Raw genomic sequence first — 22,274 nt, forward strand, 5'->3', positions numbered from 1 at the left:
TCATTGATGGGCACATTTCTTTATAAGAGGACCCAATACACTGACATCAGAACTGTCAGTCAGTGTTCACATGCTTCGGCGTACATGAAAATATAATGTTTTTTTTTTTTTCTGTTAAAATTATTTACTAACTTGTGTGGTCACAAAATGTAGCAGAAAATTAAACCACATCCCTTTTGTGATAAAATAGGGCATTTTTTTTTGGATCAGACCATAAATAATTTTGAATTTTTTATTATGGTAAATAATATATAGAATAAATGAGCCATTTTACCAGTGTTCAGGTATGTGATTTTTTTCACATTAATTTCATTCACAATAATACATGACCATTATTAGCATTTTGAATATTTTTCACCAATCCAACAAACTCTTGTAACTATTAAAAACTTTAAAAACACTCTTCCCTACCTTTCAACATGCATCTTATTTTCTATACCTATTAATTTACCCATTGCAATCATTTAATACAAAGTAAAAAATAGGGCATTTTTGTTTCATTTTATTTTATCTTATCTTATTTTTTTTCTTTTCTTTTTTTTTCTTTTTTTTATCAGTTACATTTTATTAACTCTGTATCCCAGCGGTGTCCTGATTCCTCATTCCCTCCCAGTCCCTCCTTCCCTCCCTCATCTCCACCTTGCCCCTTTCCAAGTCCACTGATAGCGGGGACCTCCTCCCCATTCATCTGATCCTGTTTTATCAGGTATCTTCAGGACTGGTTGCAAAGCCCTCCTCTGTGGCCTAACAGGACTGCTCCTCCCTTCGGGGGTGGGGAGACCAAAGAGCCAGTCATTGAGTTCCTGTTAGAAATAGTCCCTGTTCCCCTCACTTCGGGAAACCAATTGGTTACTAAGCTACCACAGGCTACATCTGAGTGGAGGTTCTAGGTTATATCCATACATGGTCCTTGGTTGAATGTCAGTCTCAGAAAAGACCCTGTGCCCAGATATATTTGGTCCTTGTGGAGCTCCTATCCTTTCCCCATCAGACTAACTCCCCTTCTTTCTTATGATTCCCTGCACTCTGCCAAAGGTTTGGTCATGAGTCTTTGCTTTGAAAACACTGCTAGTTAGAGTCTTTCAGATGCGCTCAGTAGACTCCTGTCATACGTTCAATGCACATCCCATCTGTCTTTCTAAATGAGGATTGTTCAAGTACACAAAAAGGACACTTGCTCAACCATGTTTATAGCAGCTCTATTTGTAATAGTCAGAACCTGGAAACAACCCAGATGTCCATCAACGGTGGAATGGGTACAGAAATTGTGGTATTTTTATACAATGGAATACTACTCAGCAATCAAAAAGGAGGAAATCATGAAATTTGCAGGCAAATGGTGGGATCTAGACAAGATCATTCTGAGTGAAATATCCCAGAAGGAGAAAGACAAACATGGGATATACTCACTTATATAGACCTATAAGATATGATAAACATGATGAAATCTATACACCTAGAAAAGATAATCAATTGAGCAGACATGGGGTAAGATGATCAAACTTATCTTATTTTATCTTATTCCTCAATGTGTCTTTAAGGGAGTCCTATGAGGTGGCTCTCATGCATCATGGCCGTGGACAGCTCACAGTATTTTGAAGGATGTAACCATGTCTAAAACATTTAAATAATTCAATTTCCTGTGTTATAGCTATTGTGACAAATTAAATAAGGAGGCATTTCTTGCCATAAATAGTTATACACTCCAGAAAGAAAGGAATTATTCAAAGAACGTTCAGAACAGAATTCTTTGCAAGAAGCACATGTGATGTATACAGCATTGCGAACAACCCCTGGATTTAAAATTCTCAGAGTTATCAGAACTTTTGCCCCAAACACAGCCTCTGCACGGCATAGGACCGCCTTCAGTTTTACAGTGCAAGGCAATTAATTCCAGCACTGGGCACTGAGGTGCCCTGGAAAACAGGAAAGACCCACACCACTGGCCAGCTCCCTAGAGGTTCAACACTCTACACTACATTTCTTTCAAAACCAAATTCCTCATCCTTTCATCTCTGCTATAAATAGATTGGGATAAAGTCTGTTGCTTGGGGAAACATTTATACTCATGAGGCAGTTTATCAAACTCTAATAAGGTGGTTTAATAAGCCAAACAAACATATGTCATCTAGATTACTATGCAGGGGACATGGCAACACAGGGGGCATGAAAAGCCTTGTTTAAGTTAATTTGGGACTCAGCTTTTGGACTGATGTCCCCTGGGCCTATTGTTCCCATCCAATGAACTGCTTCCTGGCTTCAGGCCTGGTTGTCACATCTCTTGGTTGTTTTCTGTGTCAGTTGAACATAGACAAAACACGAAATGTTAAAGGGTAGGAAATTTTTTTTCCAAGCAAATGGACCCAAGAAGCAAGCTGGGGTTGCCATTCTAATATCTTAAAAACAAAAAGACTTCTAACCAAAATTAATCAAAAGAGATGGGTAAAGACTCTTCATACTCATCAAAAGGAAAATTCACCCCCCCAAAAAAATGTTAATTCTGAACATCTATGCCCCAAATTCAAGGGCACCCACATTTGTAAAAGAAACATTCCTAAAGTTTTAACCACACATTGAACCTCATACATTAAAAGTGGGGGACTTCAATACACTACTCTCATCAATAGACAGGTCATCCAGACAAAAACTAAGCAGAGAAATAATGGAACTAAAAGCCATTGTGAGTCGAGTGGACCAAACAGAAGTCTAGAGAATATTTCACCCAAACAGAAAAGAATATAAGCTCTTCTCAGGATCTCACAGAACTTTCTCCAAAATTGACTACATATTCAGTCACAAAGTGAGTCTCAACAGGTATAAGAAAATTGAAATAACCAACTGTAGCCTATCATACTCTCACAGATTAAAGCTATATTTCAACAACAAAAGAAATAACATAAAGCTCACAAACTCATGGAAACTGAATAACTCTCCTTTCAATGACCACTGGGTCAAGGCATAAATAAAGAGGTTAAAGACTTCCTAGAATTCAAGGAAAATGAATGCACAGCATAACTGAACTTATGAAACACAATAAAAATGGTAGTCAGAGGAACGTTCAGACTTCATACTAGCAACCTCTTAGCACCCCTGAAAACTCTAGAATGAAAAGGAAGCAAATGCATCCAAGAGGAGTAGAGGAAAGGAAATAATCCAACTAAGGACTGAAATCAATAAAATAGAAACAAAAGGACCAATACAAAAAAAATCAGTGAAACAAATAATTTGTTATAAGAGAATATAAATAAGATAGACAACCCCTTGTCCAAACTAACTAAAAGGCATAGACAAACTATCCAAATTAACAAAAGAGAAAATAAATAGAATGACATAACAACAGATACCAAGGAAATCCAAAGAATCATTAGGTCATATTTCAAGAACCTCTGCTCTAGAAATACGGATAATCTGAAAGAAATGGACGAATTTCTTGATAGATACCACTTACCAAAGATGAATCAGATAAACAACTTAAATAGAATTCTAGCTTCTAGGGAAATAGAAGATGTCATTAAATGTCTCCCAACCAAAGGGAAAAAAAAATAAAAAAGCCTAAGGGTCCTATGGTTTTAGTACTGAATTTTCTGTATTTTGAAAGAAGAGCTAATAGCAATACTCCTCAAATTGTTCCACAAATTAGAAACTGGAGGAACACTCTCAGATTTATTTTGTGAGGCTATAATCACCCTGACACACAAACCAGTCCAAATCAACAAAAACAAAAAAGAAAATTACAGAGCAATTTTCCTTATGATCATTGATTCAAAAATACTCAATAAAATATTTGCAAACCAAATCCAATAACACATTAAAAAATCATCTATCATGATGATCATACCAGGGATCATCCCAGGATGTATAAATGGTTTAAAATACAAAAATCAGTCAATGTAACCCAACACATAAACGAACTGAAAGAAAAAACATATGATCATTTTATTGGATGCTGAAAACGCCTTTGAGGAAATTCAACACCCCCTCATGATAAAAATCTTGATGAGATCAGGAATACAGTTACATACTTCAACATAAAAACAGCAATATATAGCAAGCTGATAGTCAACATCAAAATAAATAAAAACTCACAGCAGTTCCACGAAAATCTGGAACAATACAAGGCTGTCCACTTTCTTCATATCCATTCAATATAGTACTTGAAGTTCTAGCTAGAGCAATAAGACAACTAAAAGAAATCATGGGGATACAAATAGGAAAGGAAGAAGTCAAAATATCATTATTTACAGATGATATGAAACTATACATAAGCTACTCAAAAAATTCTACAAGGGAACTCCTACAGCTGATAAACACCTCAGTAAAGTGGCTGGATACAAAATTAACTAAAAAAATAATCAGTAGCCCTTCTTCTTTTTTTTTTTTCAATGCAGTTTATTCAGGAACCTTGAACAATCATCTGACCCTGGGTAAAGCCAGCCCACTTTAATTAACCTCTGGGTAGCCAACCTCAGCATGCCACGTGGGCAATGCAGATAGGTCCTCATACATGGAAGCAAGCCAGATCCTCAGGCTTAGCCAAATGTGCAGTTGTTTGTGACAGAGAGCACTCACCATCGGGAAAGTGGAAGGCGGAAACCAGCTCCATCTTGCAGGCGCGGCATTCCGCAGCTCTCTACAGTTCCCCCTTTTTGTTTTGGATGCATCAGGCAAGAGTAGAGGTCTGATCTCTGATATTAGAAATAAATTGGGACTTTGTACTGATGTTCATTTAGGTGTCATCCACCCAAAGAGCATCAGACCCGTCGGATACCTTTTTCTCAGAGGCGGGACCTGGGGCATCAACCCTCATGCAATCAGACATGCTCTTCTCTGGGTCGAAAGCGGCTGACCCTGAGTGCAGTGCTTATCCTCGCATCCTGAGCGTAACATCTTGGCTTTTTATGGTAGCCAACCATGCTTGGGGAGACTGTCCTGCTTCAATGGCTGTAAAGGCCTGAATGGTCATGGCTGCATTATGCTGTTGTGAGACTCTAATCTTGCATATATACCACAGGCAAACCAAGGTGACCAACACCAGAAGGCCTGCTAACGCTCCCATGCCCACCCATTCCTTCAGATGATTCATGGCTGCAGCAATCCATGATGATAATCCTGTGGCTATTCCTGTGTCCACTCTGGTAGAATTTACCATGACAATGGCCACTCTCAGCTGCTCCATCATAGTATCGAATTCTCCAGTCCAATTACATAAAATATAGCTAGACAATTGTTTAGACAGATTTGTATCACAGGGAAAATTCTCATGTTTTATGCTAGTGACTCAAAGTCCAGCATACTTTCATTGACAGCCAAGTTGAGCGATTTGCCATAGGGTATCAATTTGCTCCTGCACCAGGTCAGTCCTCTGACTGAACTCCATCAAGCCTCCTTTTAGTTGAGCATTAATTCCTTTTTGTACATCTAAGGCATGAGCTACATTGGCTAAATGATTATTCAGGGTCTGAGCAGTCTGCACAGTATGACTCCTGGCTAATGCCCCAGTGGTAGCTTGGATATGAATTTTATGTAGGCTGATTGAATGGGTCTATTTGCCAGTAAGACCAGCACAATTGGTTGAAGATGCCTTTTTCCTCATTGTACATATTCGGCTTCCTTGTAAAAAATCAGGTGTCCATAGGTGTGTGGATTTACATCTGGGTCTTTGATTTAATTCCTTTGATCAACCTGTTTTTATTTTTTTAATGTCAATACTATGTGGTTTTTATTACTATAGCTCTGTAGTAGAGCTTGAAATCAGGCAATCAGGGATGGTGATACTGCATACTACAAAAGCCTATATGCCACAAAATTTGAAAATCTAAATGAATGGATAATTGTCTTGACAGATTCCATCTACGAAAATTAAGCCAATATCAGGTAGAAAGACTGAATAGCCCTATATCTCCCAAGGAAATTGAAGCAGTCATTAACAGTCTCACCTCCAAAAAAAGCCTTAGACCAGATGGCTTCAGCGCAAAATTCTACAAGACCTTCAAAGAAGTGCTAACACCACTTCTCCTCAAACTATTCCACAAAATAGAAACAGAAGGAACACTACAAACTCATCCTATGAAGCCACAGTCACCTTGATACCTAAACCACACAAAGATCCAACAGAAAAAGAGAACTTCAGACCTATCTCTCTTATGAACATTGATGCAAAAATACTCAATAAAATACTTGCAAACCAAATCCAAGAACACATCAAAGATATCATCCACCATGACCAAGTAGGTTTCATCACAGGCATGCTAGGGTGGTTCAACATACAGAAATCCATCAATGTAATCCACCACACAAATAAACTGAAGGAGAAAAACCACATGATCATCTCCCTAGATTCCGAAAAAGCATTTGGCAAAGTACCACACCCATTCATGTTTAAAGTCTTGGAGAGATCAGGGATACAAGGCACATACCTAAAGATAGTAAAAGCAATATACAGCAAGCCTATAGCCAACATCAAACACAATGGAGAGAAACTTAAGTCAATCCCACTGAAATCAGGGACAAGACAAGGCTGCCCATGGTCTCCATATCTCTTCAACATAGTACTTGAAGTACTAGCCAGAGCAATAAGACAACTAAAGGAGATCAAGGGGATACAAATCGGAAAGGAAGAGGTCAAAGTGTCACTATTTGCAGATGATATGATAGTATACATGAGCGACCCCAAAAATTCAACCAGAGAATCCTTCAGCTGATAAACACCTTCAGCAAAGTGGCAGGATACAAAATCAACTCAAAAAAATCAGAAGCCCTCCTGTATACCAAAGACAAAAAAGGCTGAGAAAGAAACTAGGGAAACAATACCCTTCACAATAGCCACTTATAACATAAAGTACCTTGGTGTGACTCTAACCAAGCAAGTGAACGACCTGTTTGAGAAAAACTTCAAGTCTCTGAAGAAAGAAATCGAAGAAGATATCAGAAGATGGAAAGATCCCCCGTGCTCATGGATTGGTAGGATTAACATTGTGAAAATGGCCATACTGCCGAAAGCAATCTACAGATTCAATGCAATTCCCATCAAAAAACCAACTTAATTCTTTACAGACCTTGAAAAAAAAGATTGTCAGCTTCATATGGAAAAACAAAAAACCCAGAATCTCCAAAATGATCCTGTACAACAACAGATCATCTGGAGGTATTACCAACCCCGATCTCAAGCTGTACTACAGGGCAACAGTAATAAAAACTGCATGGTATTGGCATAGAAACAGATAGGAGGATCGATGGAACCACATAGAAGACCCAAAAATAAACCCACACACCTATGAATACTCAATACTTGACAAAGAAGCAAAATCCATTCAATGGAGAAAAGACAGCATCTTCAAAAATTGGTGCTAGAACAACAGGATGTCTACATGCAGAAAAATGAAAATAGATCCATATTTATCACCCTGCACAAAACTAAAGTTGAAGTGGATCAAGGACCTCAACATAAAACCAGATACTCTAAATCAGTTGGGAAAAAAGTGGGGAACTGCCTAGAACTCATTGGGACAGGAGAAAACTTCCTGAACAGAACACAAACAGCACAGGCTCTAAGAGCAACAATCAATAAATGGGACCTCATGAAACTGAAAAGCTTCTGTAAAACAAAAGACACTGTCATCAAAACAAAACGACTGCCTACAGATTGGGAAAGAATCTTCACCACCCTTTATCTGACAGAGGGCTAATATCCAGTATATATAAAGAACTAAAGAAGCAGAAAAGCAATAAACCAAGTAATCCAATTAAAAAATGGGGAACGGAGCTCAACAGAGAATTCTTGAAAGAGGAACATCGAATGGCAGAGAAACACTTAAAGAAATGCTCAACATCATTAGCCATTAGGGAAATGCAAATCGAAACGACCCTGAGATTTCACCTTACACCCATCAGAATGGCCGAGATGAAAAACTCAAGTGACAACCAAGGACCATCTATGGATATAACCTACAACTTCTGCTCAGATGTGAACAGTGGTAGCTCAATAACCAAGTAGTATTCCAAAGTAAGGGGAACAAGGACTATTTCTAACAGGATCTCAAGGGCAGGTTCTTTGACTACACCACCCAGGGGAGGAGCAGTCCTGTTAGGCCACAGAGGAGGACTTTTCAGCCAGCCTTGAAGATACCTGATAAAACAGGGTCAAATGAAAGGGGAGGACGTCCTCCCCTATCAGTGGACTTGGAAAGGAGCAGGGAGGAGACCACGGAGGGAGTTGGGGAGGGGGAAAGAATGAGGGAGCGGGATACAGCTGGGACACAGAGTTAGCAAATTGTAACTAAAAATAAAAATTAAAATTAAAAAAAAGTGCTATACAGTTCCGCTCATTGATAAGTACACAGAGCACCCTAATCTGTGAAGTGTAACAGGTGTCCCCTGCTGACACCAAGCAGAAATGCACATGAAGACATTTGCCTCAAATACCTACAGATGTAACCCACATTTCAAAAGAAGCAGTTTAACAAAGCAGGAATCATTTTTTCACTTCTGTGGAGGAGCATGAGCACGAGGCCGGGATTCACCATCTGTCAGCAAGCATCTGTCAGTTGGCTCCTTAAGTGAACTCGTCCTTCAATTACTAGTTAAGCATGTGCTGTCCTCCTTACCAAGGATTGTAAGAAGCCAGCAATTCGTTTCTCAGTGCCAATGAACAGCAAGGGGCTGACAATGGCATAGCCATTGGAGACCATCATGTGGATTGTGTGGTGGACTGGGTCATTATCCTGAATCAGTCTGGAGGCAGATATGATGCAGTCCATACAGTACATCAGGACAAAGAAGTTCATGAGCAGCAGGATCATACAGGTGGCCCTTTGCACTGGGGACGCTTTTGCAGAAAGGCTGGTTCTGTGAAGGCCCTGAGCCTGCTTCTTGTGTCTGCATAAGAGAGCCACCATGTACCCACTAGAGAGGGCCATGAGACCTAGAAAGGACACATCTCGAAATATCCTCAGTATGGAAAATAAGTGTCTGCTGCTATACCCCATAGGTAAAATAATGCAAGATTCTGTGACAAATATGAGACCATGTGAGGTGACATTGTACTCAGCAACATAGGAGAAGGAGAAGTGAGCACCACAGGACATGTAGAAGGCCCACAGCACAGGACGGGGGCACAGGCTCTGCTGTGGGGATTTAGGTTTGAACTTTGCCAGACAGGAGGTTCTGGGGCTGAGGATGATGGCCTGAAGGATGCTCAGCAGGCAGGTGGCACAAAGAGAGAGGCCCCTCAAAAGCCTGTGCAAGTGGACAAGGGAGTTACACTTGATGTCATTCCACATATTCTGAGATCCAAGAATGTCAGCAGCTGCAAATCCAATGACTGTTAGCATCCCAAGGTGGATGAGGGCCAAGACACTGATGAGTGGGTCAATGATCCGGAGCCTGCTTTCAAGAAGGAACTCAAAAAGGTGGAAGAGGAAGAGGATAATGTTGAAGGAGATCCCAATGCCTACCTCAGAGAAAAATGTATAATGTGTCAACAACTCCATAAAGGGTCTTGATTCTTCTCATTGTATGAGACAAGGAACTAAAGTAAACATCTGAGAAGAAAGGCAAGAGAAATTATTCATCACAAACAGTAACAGCAACATTGGTACCAAACACTATTGCCTTTAGGAATATTGGTGGACCCAGCCCAATACAGCCTCAGTACTCAAGTTTTCCTGAGGTCCAAACCCCCTCATTGTCAGTCATGCCTGGATTGTGTACCTATAGATGGGCTCCCTTGCTGCTTCAAGTTTCCTGTGCATTAAAATGATCATGTATTATAGCAATGATTCCCCACCACTGCCTCTTTTTGAGGTTTTCAGGGGCATTGACTGGTTCTTGTTTTGTCATCTTATCAGGTATAGAAAAAGCTTCAAAAGTTTTGATAATTTTCCCATTCTGTTTCCGTTGCTGCACTAAAACACCATAACCAAAACTGGCTTAGAGGAGGACAGGGTTTATTTGGCTTAACTCTCAGGTCATAGTCCACAGTTCATGAGAGGTGAAGTCAGGAGCAGAAAGCAGATAGTAAAGTCACAGCCACAGCAAGAGCAGAGAGAGGAGCCTGAAGCCACGGCTTGGAAGTTAAGAGCTCTGGCTAGTCTGACAGAGCCATTGAGTTCAGTTCCAGCACCTAAATCAACTGGCTCACATCAACCTGTCACTGCAGCGACAGGGCATGAATGACCTCATCTGGCCTCTAGGGCACCTGTGCTCATTCCCATACTATGCAAACAAGTAATTAAAAATAAAATTAAATAAATCTTGAGTTAATTTATATTAGAAATGCTGATGAAGAGGTTAGATAGAGTATTTCCTGTAAAATACATGTTTGGCCCAGAGAGACGGCTCAGTGGTAAGCACACATTTAGAATAGATGTTTACATGCCAAATTCTGCCCTCTGTGAGCACTGCACATGCAAACAACACACTGATATACACACAGACATAACACACACACACACTTCAAATAAGTAAATACAAAACAAATCAAGGTGCCTGTTTGTATTTTCTTTCACATTTCTTAAACAGGAAGACAAGGTGCTGTAATTTTTCCTGTCATGTATGGAAAAGGAATTTCATCAGAAAGTTAAGGTGTGTAAGGTGCTTGCTTTCTGTAGCTTATTCTGTGTCCGTGTACTTAAGGATCCATAAGTTCCCCAGAGAAGAGGGATGTGTTTAGCACCTATGAACAAGTTATGCTATTTAAAGTTTCAGAACTGAGGTAGATAATTGGTAAAAATCTCAACAAGTGGACTTCTCTTCCATTTTACTTGGCACAGATTTTTACTTAGATGAGGGGTACAGTATCTTAGTTCAGCACATCTGTGTGTCCTGCTCTGACCAAGTCAGGATAATTTCCACCTTTTCACATACTGTCATTTCTCTGTGTTTGACACCTTCAGGTCTTTGTGTTCCTTTGGAACATGCAAGCACTTGGTGTGGACAACAGCTATGCTGCAGTGCTCTAAGGCATGAGCACCATGACCTCACACAGCCTCTGCTCTGTACCTACCTTTCAGTCCTGTTCCACCGTCTCTTTCTGGCCTTGACTGACCATGCTTCTTGCTATTTTGTGTAATCAGCTTTGTCAGCTTCCATACTGACTGAGAACAGACAGTTTGCTCCCATCAAAAGCTCAGCAAAGATGTCAATCAAAGACATTAATCTGTTCCAGTATTTAATGGGTCACAGTTGATCACTAGAACCCAGCACAACCTTTGTGACATGCATGGATTTTAGTACATTTGTTTAATAAAAGGTAAAATAAATATTGATAATATATTGATTGTATATATTATACACTGGTAATATCATGAGAGTAACCTCCGATCTGGCTCCCTGCTCTTTTATCTCATTTTAAACACACAAGATATACAGACACAGCAATATAAACCTCCTATTGTCCCAGACATTAATTACTTGTGAATAAAAGGTGCTGGGTGCTGTCATTTTCAGTGTGGTTTGGCTAACTGCCCTCATAGACAGTAAGGGACAAGGTTGCTTGGGTGCTGTGGGCTTATAATAATGAATATGATTTGTGAGTTTATTTTATAATTACTTTAAAACCACTGCAAAGTTTTCTCTACAGGTTAAATTCACAGATACAACAAAGGAAATACTAGCCCTTTTATCCAGAGTACAGTCTAGAAACACTCTGATGGCATCCTAGGTACCAATTCACCTTCCTCAGGGCAGTACCAGGAAGAGCCTCCAAAAAAATATCCTGTTAGTCATCTTCCACAAATGACTAAACCAGCAATCACATCCCTCAGGCAAACATGGCTCAAGTATGTAAATATTATGATTCATTAAAAGAAAGACATATAATGACTTCTGAGCCAATGCACCACTTTTTTCTTTAAAAAATACTTTAAAATGTTTCATTTTTACTTTATGTGTAAGTGCAGTTTGCCTCCTGAATTGCTGAAGTGGTCCTTGCCTAGCCACTGTATCCTGCACCAACACTACATTTTACATGTCGAGAAATCCCACTCTTTCTGCCTCTGCTGTTCTGAAGAAAGGAAGGGAGATCGTGGGGACAGAACATGAAATGTCACATCTGACTAACCCGCATCTGGGAATTTTGTGCACTGGGATGGAGGGGTGGGGCTCTGCATGCAGATTAGAAAGCATGCCCAATATAGAGAAAGAAGCAGCAAGGAGAAATCTGCACTTTATTGATGAGAGGCAGCAGCGAGGGCTGGACCTCAGAGCAAAGTGGTGCTAAAAGTCCCATCACACAGGGATCAAAGAGCAGTCTCTTCAGTTCCACAGAGTGGCATCCTATGATAAGCTAAGTCCTTCACCATCCTGTGGGACATAGAACCTCACATGGCCCCAAACTAGGGACACATTTCATAGACAGTGGACTTGATGCAGTGGTCAGGACAGAAGCAGAGAGCAGAAAGCCCTAACAGACCCTACTCCAAGTTTGGTCACTTATGACCTTTCTGTTGCGCAGAATCCAGGGTGAAGGCTGGCGGGCAGGATGTCTGTCTTTTCCTCTGCAGCACAGGTTCAAACATATCTGTTTCTGACAAAATGGTGTATAGTGTAGTTTTTCCACACTTATACCTCATGTCCAGACTCATGCCCACAAAGAACTGTGGTTTCCCATGATCGTGTTGCCTGACAGCAGCATGTCACACCATCAGCACCTAAGGTGAAGCAAAATTGGACAAAAGGCCTGAGGGGTGTGGCTGCACTGCATGCGGTTGGGGTTGGACTGCAGTTAAATGGAGAACCTGTCCTTCCTATGCTACTCTTCTGCTTGGGAAATTAGGGACACTGGGGAGACATGGCTGGCACCACAGTGAAGGCAAGACAGCCACCAGCCAGGTGTAGACGCTACATGCAGAGATACTGTGGAGGGGCTGCAGTCTGGGATGCTATGAGCCAACATCTTGGAGGGTCCAATTAAGGACCAGCAGCTAGCTCCAAAGACAGGTAAGAAGTGTCCACTGCATTTGTACATGGATAGGATTGTGACGTTCAGCTTAGGGTCACACCCACAGTTACAATATTCATAATAACCACTGTTAAAAATCTCTCTGAAGAAGTCAGTAGAAAGAAAATACTCTTTAAACATAGAGAAATAAGAAGACCTACATGAGTGCCCCACAGACTCCAGCTGTAGACACTGGTTCCTGCCACAGCCCAACCTGCCTCCCCCACCACCCAGTGACTCCTCCTGAGCAGCTGTGACCCCCCTCCCAGTGTTCTCATTGTCGCAAGGACAAGGGAAGTAGGTCAGTTCCTGTCCATCTCTTCACATAGGTTCTTCAAAAGATGAGGTTTGGGGAAAACCAAGTGGAGGCAACAGGACAGGGTGGGGCTCAGTTGTCCAAAAGTTTCCTGGAACTATGAGATAGTTGGGCATTTCTATTATGAAAAAGGAATGTGTATGCAATGGCTGGTACCCAGAAAGGAATAACGGACACAGGTATCATTTCCATTAGAACCATCTTCACTGTGTAGTTGACAGTCATTGTCCTGGCTACCTCATCATCACAGCCACTCAGGTGACCATTCCAACAAGCAGAGCAAGGTGAAGGGATGACATAAAATTAAACAGGGAATGCAAATGCTCCTAAGAAAATTCTAGTAGGTAAAAGTCAATGAGGAGCTGACTGTTAGACAAGGTTTGAACATACAGCCCATTGCCTTTCCTAAGGCTTTTAGTGTCTCTAAGTAGTCACACTACAGAAGCCACTGTACCAACAATGATCCTTTTATAGTACATAAACAACAGAAGTAAAATTAAGTGTATTTGTTTATATTCGAAATTAAAACCTCACATCCGCAGAAGATGGGCACAAATGAGCAATTCTGAAAACCTCTAGAAGTTATACCAAACAACTTATGGTCCATAAAGTAAAATTGCTAATTTACTCCAGATAAGTAAATTGGAGTTAAAATTAGCTGACATCCTATAAAGGTTATAATTTTAGGACCTTAAGCAATTGAACATCCTGGGAAGGAAACGTGTCAGAGCTCAGGTCTCCTCCACAGATCTGAGAACCTCCCTGCCTCCCAGGGCTCCTCCTCCCACAGCCTGCCTGAGTCCAAGCCACCTCCTGACTGTGCACTTGGGTGCAGAGCACTTACCCAGATGGACTCTGTGCAGAGATCTTGCACAGCTTCGGAGAAGGGGTTTTTAATGCACTTCTGCAGCCTGTAGTTGTAGCCGCTGTCACTGACAAGTTCCTGCTGGAGAGCATGGAGATCTGGCCTCCCAGGGGAGCATCTTCCCCATGAAGATGACTCTACTGTCTTGAACAGCAGCTGTCTGGGGAGAGCAGAGCACAGACTTTTCTCCAAGTTTCCTTGCCATATCTGCATGATGGATCAGGTCACAATGTCATCAATCCACTCTTGCTAATTTCCCCTCAGACCAAATGAGTCCAACCTAACCTTCTACTCGCAATTCCTATGCTATATCCAGAGAATACTGAAGTCTTAAGGAACTAAGCAATTATTAAAAACAAAATAAAACAAAAGAAAAACAAAACAAAATAACCCCAAAGACTGCCTGGGGTTGTAGCACAGTGGTAGAGTACTTGTGTGCCAAGTGCTAGGTTCTGGGTTATGCCCCATTACCAAATCATAAGTAAGTAAGTAAATTAATAAAGAAATGAGCCATATAGGCTTAAAAACCTTCCAAAGACTATAACATCTACTGTCGAAGATTCCACACAAGGCACCCAGTGGGAGTGGAACCCTCAGAGGAAAGGAACGGCACCCATTATCAGATACCCAACTCATGCCAAGGGGGGAGTCCAAATGCTGTCACAGTGGCTCCATGAACATGTTAATGTGCATGCAACAGAGCTCAGCTGGGTGGGAAAATCCCACACCTCTTCCCCGAGGGTGCTGGCTTCTGTCCTACTCTCTGGAACAGGCCATTTGCCATCCAGTTGCAAGTGGTTCCTGAAAGACTTCTGGGGCTGGTGTGGCAGAGGAGGTGGCCTTTCTCTTTCTTCTTTATGAAGACATTGTTCTCTGGAGGAGAGGGAGAGAGATACCAGCACACATTCCAGGCCAACCATGAACCTGCTGTGTGACCCTGGGGAGCTGAGTCCACCTTCCTGAATTTTCATTTCTCTGAGATTTTAAAAATAGATGCTTATTTTTGAGTGTTTTGCAGGTAACGTATGTAAGTGCACTGCATGCTTGATCCTTTTGAACTGGAGATACAGACTTTTTGAGAGCCTCAGGTAGGTGCTGGGAACCAAACTGGGGTCTCCCCCAAAGAGCAACCAATACTCTTAACTGCTGAGATTTACCTCCAACCCTTGTTATAAAAAATATTTTATTGTTAAATATTCAATGTGCATTGTCTTTTGTGTTCATATAAATCCTAGAATGTATTTCCTACTTCTGTGAAGAGTGACTTTGTAATTTTGACAGAGATTGCATCCAACTGTGGACTGCTTTTGATAGTACAGACATTTACACAATATTAACCCTATCAGTTCAGGAGCATGAAGGAGGGTACTTTCTTTATTCTAGCGTTTTCTTTATTCAGTGTTTAAACATTTTTTCATTGAGTAAGTTTCAAATCCTTGTTAGGGTTTACTCTGAAGATTGTTAGTATTTAATTTTTTTTTTCATTTACTCGAGTTTCCTTTGAATGGGACTGTTTCTTTCTCAACAGGTTTGTTATCACTACACAGAAAATGTACACACACACACACACACACACACACACACACACACATGCCGGGGCCAGCCGGGCAGAGTCGAATGGTTCTTGAGTTGGGAGTGAGGATTAAAATTAATAAAATAAACACATAGCACACAGGAAACTTTTTAAAGGTCCAGACTCGACAGCTTTTGCAAAAAGCAGACTGCTGCAGCAAGCAGTGCCAGCAGCAAGTCTCAAGTGCTGCCTCATCCTCTGCCTCCAGCATTCTGACCACTTTATTTTTTGAGGATTTACTTTAGCCAGTAAAACATCTCAGAACAATAGGTTAATTTGCACAAGGAGCCTGAGGAAGAGGTGTAACCCTCACAAGGCTATCCCACCTGTTGTCACAAAAAAAAAAGGAGATGGACTAGTAAGTTCTCCTCTGCCTTTAGTAAAAGGCCTCCAAAAAGCCATCTCTCCACAGAGATTTAAATATCAAAGCAGGCCTCTGAGTCGCAGCTCCCGACATGTCCCCCTTTTTTATATTATTAAAATTGGCCATAACTTAATAGTTATGGAGCAGAAGATTGTGCCTGTCTTAGGTTGTTTCTCTCGAAAGGTATATATTTTTTATTCATGTCCCCATTTTTGGGTCAATATTTGTACATGAATTTTCATACACCCCAGAGAAAACTTACCCTTCTTTGACTACCAACCTCTACTAGGGTGTTGACTACCAACCTCTGCTAGGGTGGACACTGTGATATGATCTTGAGCAGATCAGCTCAGCTTTGACACACCAAAAGGCCTTCAGGCAGATTTTAGTTGTCACTGATAGGAGCGCGTCTCCTACCACAAGCCAAGTCCAAAGTAACACTCCAAAAGTGACTAGCAGGTGACTCCCTGTGTAAATTACCAAGTCTGAGAAACATTTAGAGGAAATATAGTAAAAGGCTGTCAAGCAAACAGAACCATTTGAAAGCTTAACATCTCCAAACAGCAAAACAAAAGGTGAATTTACATAGGCAGTTACAGGCCCCCCCAAGAGTTCCTGAAGCAAGTCTGTTTTGCTCTGCTGAAAACCAGAGCCAGATTAAAGTTTTACAGTTAGTTCTCTCTTGATTTTGTTGAAGTTTGTAGCAAAACAGTCAAGTCCAGTTTATGATATAAGAGGTTTTTCTTTATGATGTCTTCTCCCAGGAGCAGAATGAAGCAAAAGCGGTGTCAGGAGCTCAGGTCCAATGCAGCTTTTCAGTCTAGGTCAGGGCAGAGTTTACGGTTGTCAGCAGCGGGAACATCTTCTTTCTGGGGAACAACTGCAAACTGTACCAGCCTCTCTGGATCCACCTGGCTCCCTCTGCGTCCTGAGGAAAAACACAAACATGCCCTCTTCCCCATATTAATACAGGGTCGGGGCCCTGCCATAATCCAGTTATCGGATCTTTCCATTTTACTTGGGCAAAATTATCTTTGGTATTAGGATGCCACAATCGATCAGCCGCAGAACGGGTTGTGTATCCACATTTAAAAAATTTAAAATAAAGAGAGCATGATTAATATTTGGGGACATGACTCCCCCCTTTTTTATTTTTTGCAATTGGTTATTAAGAGATCCATGTGCTTGTTTTATAATATTTGGCCCTGGAAATTACATGGAATGCCCGTTTTTTGACTTATATTAATGGAAGGTATACCAATTGCAGCAAGACACTTTAAGCAATGACTTATAAAATGTTTGGTGACTTTCCCTGTTAAGGGAGTTGCCATGATAAATCTTGAAAAACTGTCAATTGTTACATGAACATATTTTAGTTTCCCAAATTCTGGGACAGAAGTTACATCCATTTGCCACAAATGATTGGGAGTCAAACCTCTAGGGTTGACACCATAATGAGGTACATTAAAATGTTCAGGGCAAGAGGAACATGATCTTACAATTTGTCTAGCAGCTTCTCTGGTAATATTAAATTGTTTTCTTAAGCTCTTGCTATTTTGATGATGTAATGCATGAGAATGTTGAGCCAATTCTTGTTGAGTTAATCCAACCAAATGTGTGGCTAGATCTGCTAAATAATTTTCTAAAGTTAAAGGTCCAGGAAGCCCTGAATGAGCTCGAATATGCCCTATGTAACAAGGCTGCACATGGCTCCAAATACTTTGTTGAATCTCTCTAAATAGATCTTGTATTGGCTATCAGTATACAAGTTGAAAGAGGTAGAAGCCAAATTTTTAAAGACTGCAGCAACAGCTCGTAATTCTACAACTTGAGCTGAGGCAAACAGCTTTTTTATTTGAAGATGCATCAGTGAATACTGTTGGAACTTAAGGTAATAGCTTTTGTTTAATTATTTTAGGAAATCCAAATCCATGCTCATTGGCAAATTGAAGTAATTTATGTTTTGGATAATGATTATCAATACATCCTAAATAATGAGCAAAAGCTATCGCCCAACAATCTGCATTTTGAAATAACCAATCTACTTGCTGTTTGGTAAGAGGGACTCCAATTAAGTAGGGTCTCTATCAAAATATTTACGAGATTCTGTGCGAGCCATTTGAACTAAACTAGCCACTCCTTTATAATATGGTGTCAGAACTCAAACAGGAGAACAGGCAGGTGCAACCATAATAATGGTCCTTCTTGCCACAATACAGCAGTTGGAGTATGAACAGTAGCCAAAATATATGCGCCCCATTCTTTTGAATAATCAATATATTGAACATGCTGCTTTTCAATAGCTAATTCTATCTTTTGCAAAGCATCACGAGTTTCTTTGGTAAGTTTCCTTTTTGACAAAGGATTAACCTCTCTTTTTAAAATGTCAAAAAGTGGTTTTAGTTCTCCTGTTGTTAATTTTAAATGGGGTCTTAGCCAATTTACGCCGTAACAAACAAAGCCCAGTTGATTATTTTAGTTGAAGTTTCAATAAATTGGCGGACCCTTACCAGAAAGAGCTGACAAATACCTTGCAGCCAGAGAGCTTTGAATTTTAGCTGTTATTAACCTAATTATTTGGTTGAGTCCTATTGTCTGTTACTTAGTACCCCAATCCTTGGCCTTTTGTCTCAAGGCTGCTTGGCAAGCACTGTTAGCATTCTCATAAGCCAATTGTTTTACTAATAACAATCCAGACTTTTCATCACTTATAAGTCTGTTTGCTGCTTGCATTAATCTTGCCACACAATCTTGAAATAACTCATCAGGTCCCTGACAGATTTTAGACAAATCCTCCACCTGTCTACCTGCTTGTAGAAGCTTATTCCAGGCCCTCCGGGCAGCAGTATTGACCTGAGCATAAACGGTCACATCAAAATCCAATTGTCCTATTTCCCTGTAGATTCCTTCTCCAGCAAGCATGTCATAAGTTATAGGAATTTGCTGAGCTCGATTAACTTCAGCTGTAGCTTGACAATGCTCTGCAAATTCTGACTTCCATAATAAATTATCTCCTCCTGATAAGCATGTTCTTGCTAACTGTTTCCAGTCCCCTGGGCAGAGAGCCTCAGTAGACATGGATTCCAGCAGAGCCAGGGTGAAAGGCGCTGTAGGACCGTATTGGGAGCATGCAGATTTTAATTCTCTTATCTGTTTAAAAGGTATAGGAGCATGGACTCTCACCATATTACCTTGTCCATCGGGTTGCTCTAGAACTGGAAAACTATAAAACTCAGGTACGTCTTCTCCATTCTGTCTGGCTTCTTGTAAAGCAGATACAGATGTTCGTACAGTGGACAAAGGGAAAGGTCCCATTGCCTTATAGGCTATTGAAACTGTAGGATTCCCAGGAGGAGGGCCTAAGCCTTCCACCAAAGATGGAGTTGGAGTACGAGATTGAGCCTCATTTTCCCTAGCAGTTAATGCTCCAATTTTTCTGTTTATTTCCTCCAAGCCCCACTCCAGTCTTTTAATTTCTTTTTGCCAGGGCTTACACTTTTTAACAGGCATAGCCTGAATTGGAGGGTATCTCTCAGAATAGTGCTGATCTGGTTCTTCCTCCAGCTCTGCAACCTCATTAGGTTGCAAGTCTTCCTCAAAGTCTCCTTCTGGCGAGAAATTATTGTCATCAGAAGGACAATACAACTCCTCTGGAGGAGCTGATGGTATAATAACATTTTCTTTTGAAGTCTGCCATCTTTCTAACCTCGTTTTCTCTGAGCCTGAAAGTTTAGCTTTCTCAGTTTCCTGTTGCTTATACAGACTACCTTTAACTAAGTTCCATAAAGAAAACACTAGGCTAATGCCTTGTCCCATTTTTATTCTGGGATTTACTCACCGCAACCTTTCTATTTAATGTGAGCTCGCCAGCCAAACAGCGGTGTCCTTCACGGGTTCCCTTTATCTCAAGCCACATGTTCGGGTGCCAATATGCCTGAGCCAGCCGGGCAGAGTCGAACGGTTCTTGAGTTGGGAATGAGGATTAAAATTAATAAAATAAACACATAGCACACAGAAAACTTTTTAAAGGTCCAGACTCGACAGCTTTTGCAAAAGGCAGACTGCTGCAGCAAGCAGTGCCAGTAGCAAGTCTCAAGTGCTGCCTCATCCTCTGCCTCCAGCATTCTGACCACTTTATTTTTTGAGGAGTTCCTTTAGCCAGTAAAACAAAACATCTCAGAACAATAGGTTAATTTGCACAAGGAGCCTGAGGAAGAGGTGTAACCCTCACAAGCTATCCCACCTGTTGTCACAAACAAAAGGAGATGGACTTGTAAGTTCTCCTCTGCCATTAGTAAAAGGCCTCCAAAAAGCCATCTCTCCACTGAGATTTAAATATCAAAGCAGGCCGCTGAGTCACAGCTCCTGACACACACACACACACACACACACACACACACACACACACACACACTTGTATGTCCTGCTACTTTGTGGAGCTTTGTGTCACCAAAAAGGTCCTTTAGGGTCTTATGGACATTGAGGATCATGTTAGCTGCAAATAGCTTCACTTCCCCATTTGTATTTCCGTTATCTCATTGTTATGTCTTCTGCCTATAGCAGAGACATGAAAAAATTGTATTAGATAAGAGTCGAGAAAGTGGCACCCTTTTCTCGCTCTTGATTTTTAGTGGAAATGCTTGAGTTTCCCCAATTTGAGATAACATTGATTATAAAGTTGTCAAATACAGATATTATTAGATGGAAGTATGTTCATCTTTCTCTGTCTCCAACAAAAAGTTGTTAGATTTTCACCAAGGTCTTTTCTGCACCTATTGACATGATCCCATGGCTTCTCTTTTTGAGATCTCTTTCTTTTGGGGGCTTCTATTGAAAGACCCCCGAAGGTTGTCTTCCGTCAGGGAGACCCCGTACCCAAAGATCAACGAGTCCAGTTGTTCGGATGCAACCAGCAAGAGGCTTTATTGAGTACACGGGTACCCGGGGCGACAAAGTCTCTCGGAAGACTTGCGAGCCTCTCGGTTAGGGTGACGGGTTTTTATAGGGCTCGGGAGCAGGAAGTACAGTTACAGAAGCGAGAAGCATAGTTACAGGGGTCTGATTGGGTGGTTTGAACAAAGCCGTAGTTAAGTCACATACCCAGAACAGGGAAGGCGGGAAGGCAGATTGTGAGCCGAGTCATGTACCTGGAACCGGGAAGGCGGGAGGGCAGATTGTGAGCCGAGTCACGTACCCGGAACCGGGAAGGCGGGAAAGAATACAGCGAGGTAGCTCTCCCCTCAGGGAACTTACTGCTATACCGCGCCTACTCTACATAGTGTTAACAATGGCTGCTTATCTTTTGGTCTCTCATTTCCCCCTTTCCTATGATCATTTGAAGACCCAATCTTGGGTCTTCCAGATATGACCCCTTGTATCTTACAGATTTATTTTTTATAATGGGATCTGGGGTCCCTTCAGGGTGGATATAGGGGTAGTAAGCCAAGGAGAACTATTACAGGATCTCTCTAGGCTTTTAGCCCAGTTGCTGCAATATTAGTGTCCATTTCAGCTAAGCAGATGTCCAAGACAATAGCTAATTCCAGGGAGCCCCTTTTGACTTAGCATTTCAGCCTGCTAGGGGGGATTTGGGTGTAGATCTGTCTTCTGGAGCTTCTTCGATCTGACCGTTGGACCGTAGGCATCAGGGGCTAGGAAGGCTGAAATGCCAATCAAAGGCTGGGCAATGGGGAAGTCCCAAGCATCTGGTTCGTTGATCCACCCGAAGAGGCAGGGAGCAATCATGTCAGTTTCCAGGAAGTCCAGATCTCAGCTTGCAGTCCACAGCTGATCCCGGAACAGAGTTAAACAGGTGAAAATCTGCTGAGACAAATTTAGACTGGAGATAGAAGTTAAAATTTGTCTATTAAATGGGAAAGACCAGGGAAAACTTTATCTGCCATCGTTTTGAGCTATGCCAGATCCAGGTCACATCCTGAAACTCATATGAAATTTTAGTACACAAAAGGAAATACATAATTTTAAATACTCAGAAAAGTAACATATCAGCAAATCAAACATTTTGAGAGTAGCAGGTAAAACTGCATCCCACTGAATGAGTATCAGTTAGCTGTTTGTTTTGTAACCTTTATACACAACCTAAGTGTGTCCACAGTAACATTTTTTTCTGTGGGCATAGCTGTTTGTAATTAGTCACGAATGAAGCTTGGCCATTTTTATACACTCAGCATATACTTTTAGTTTTCACTTTCACTTTTA

The 22,274-nt window shown here is 41.1% G+C and overlaps 1 pseudogene; it reads right to left on the reverse strand.

Annotated features, from left to right (window-relative positions):
• Positions 1–8,579: 8,579 nt before the first annotated feature.
• On the reverse strand, positions 8,580–9,510 carry LOC132653987 (vomeronasal type-1 receptor 90-like; annotated as a pseudogene).
• Positions 9,511–22,274: the final 12,764 nt, after the last annotated feature.

Source organism: Meriones unguiculatus, chromosome 5 (genome assembly GCF_030254825.1).
Source record: "Meriones unguiculatus strain TT.TT164.6M chromosome 5, Bangor_MerUng_6.1, whole genome shotgun sequence".
Taxonomy (NCBI): Eukaryota; Metazoa; Chordata; class Mammalia; order Rodentia; family Muridae; genus Meriones; species Meriones unguiculatus.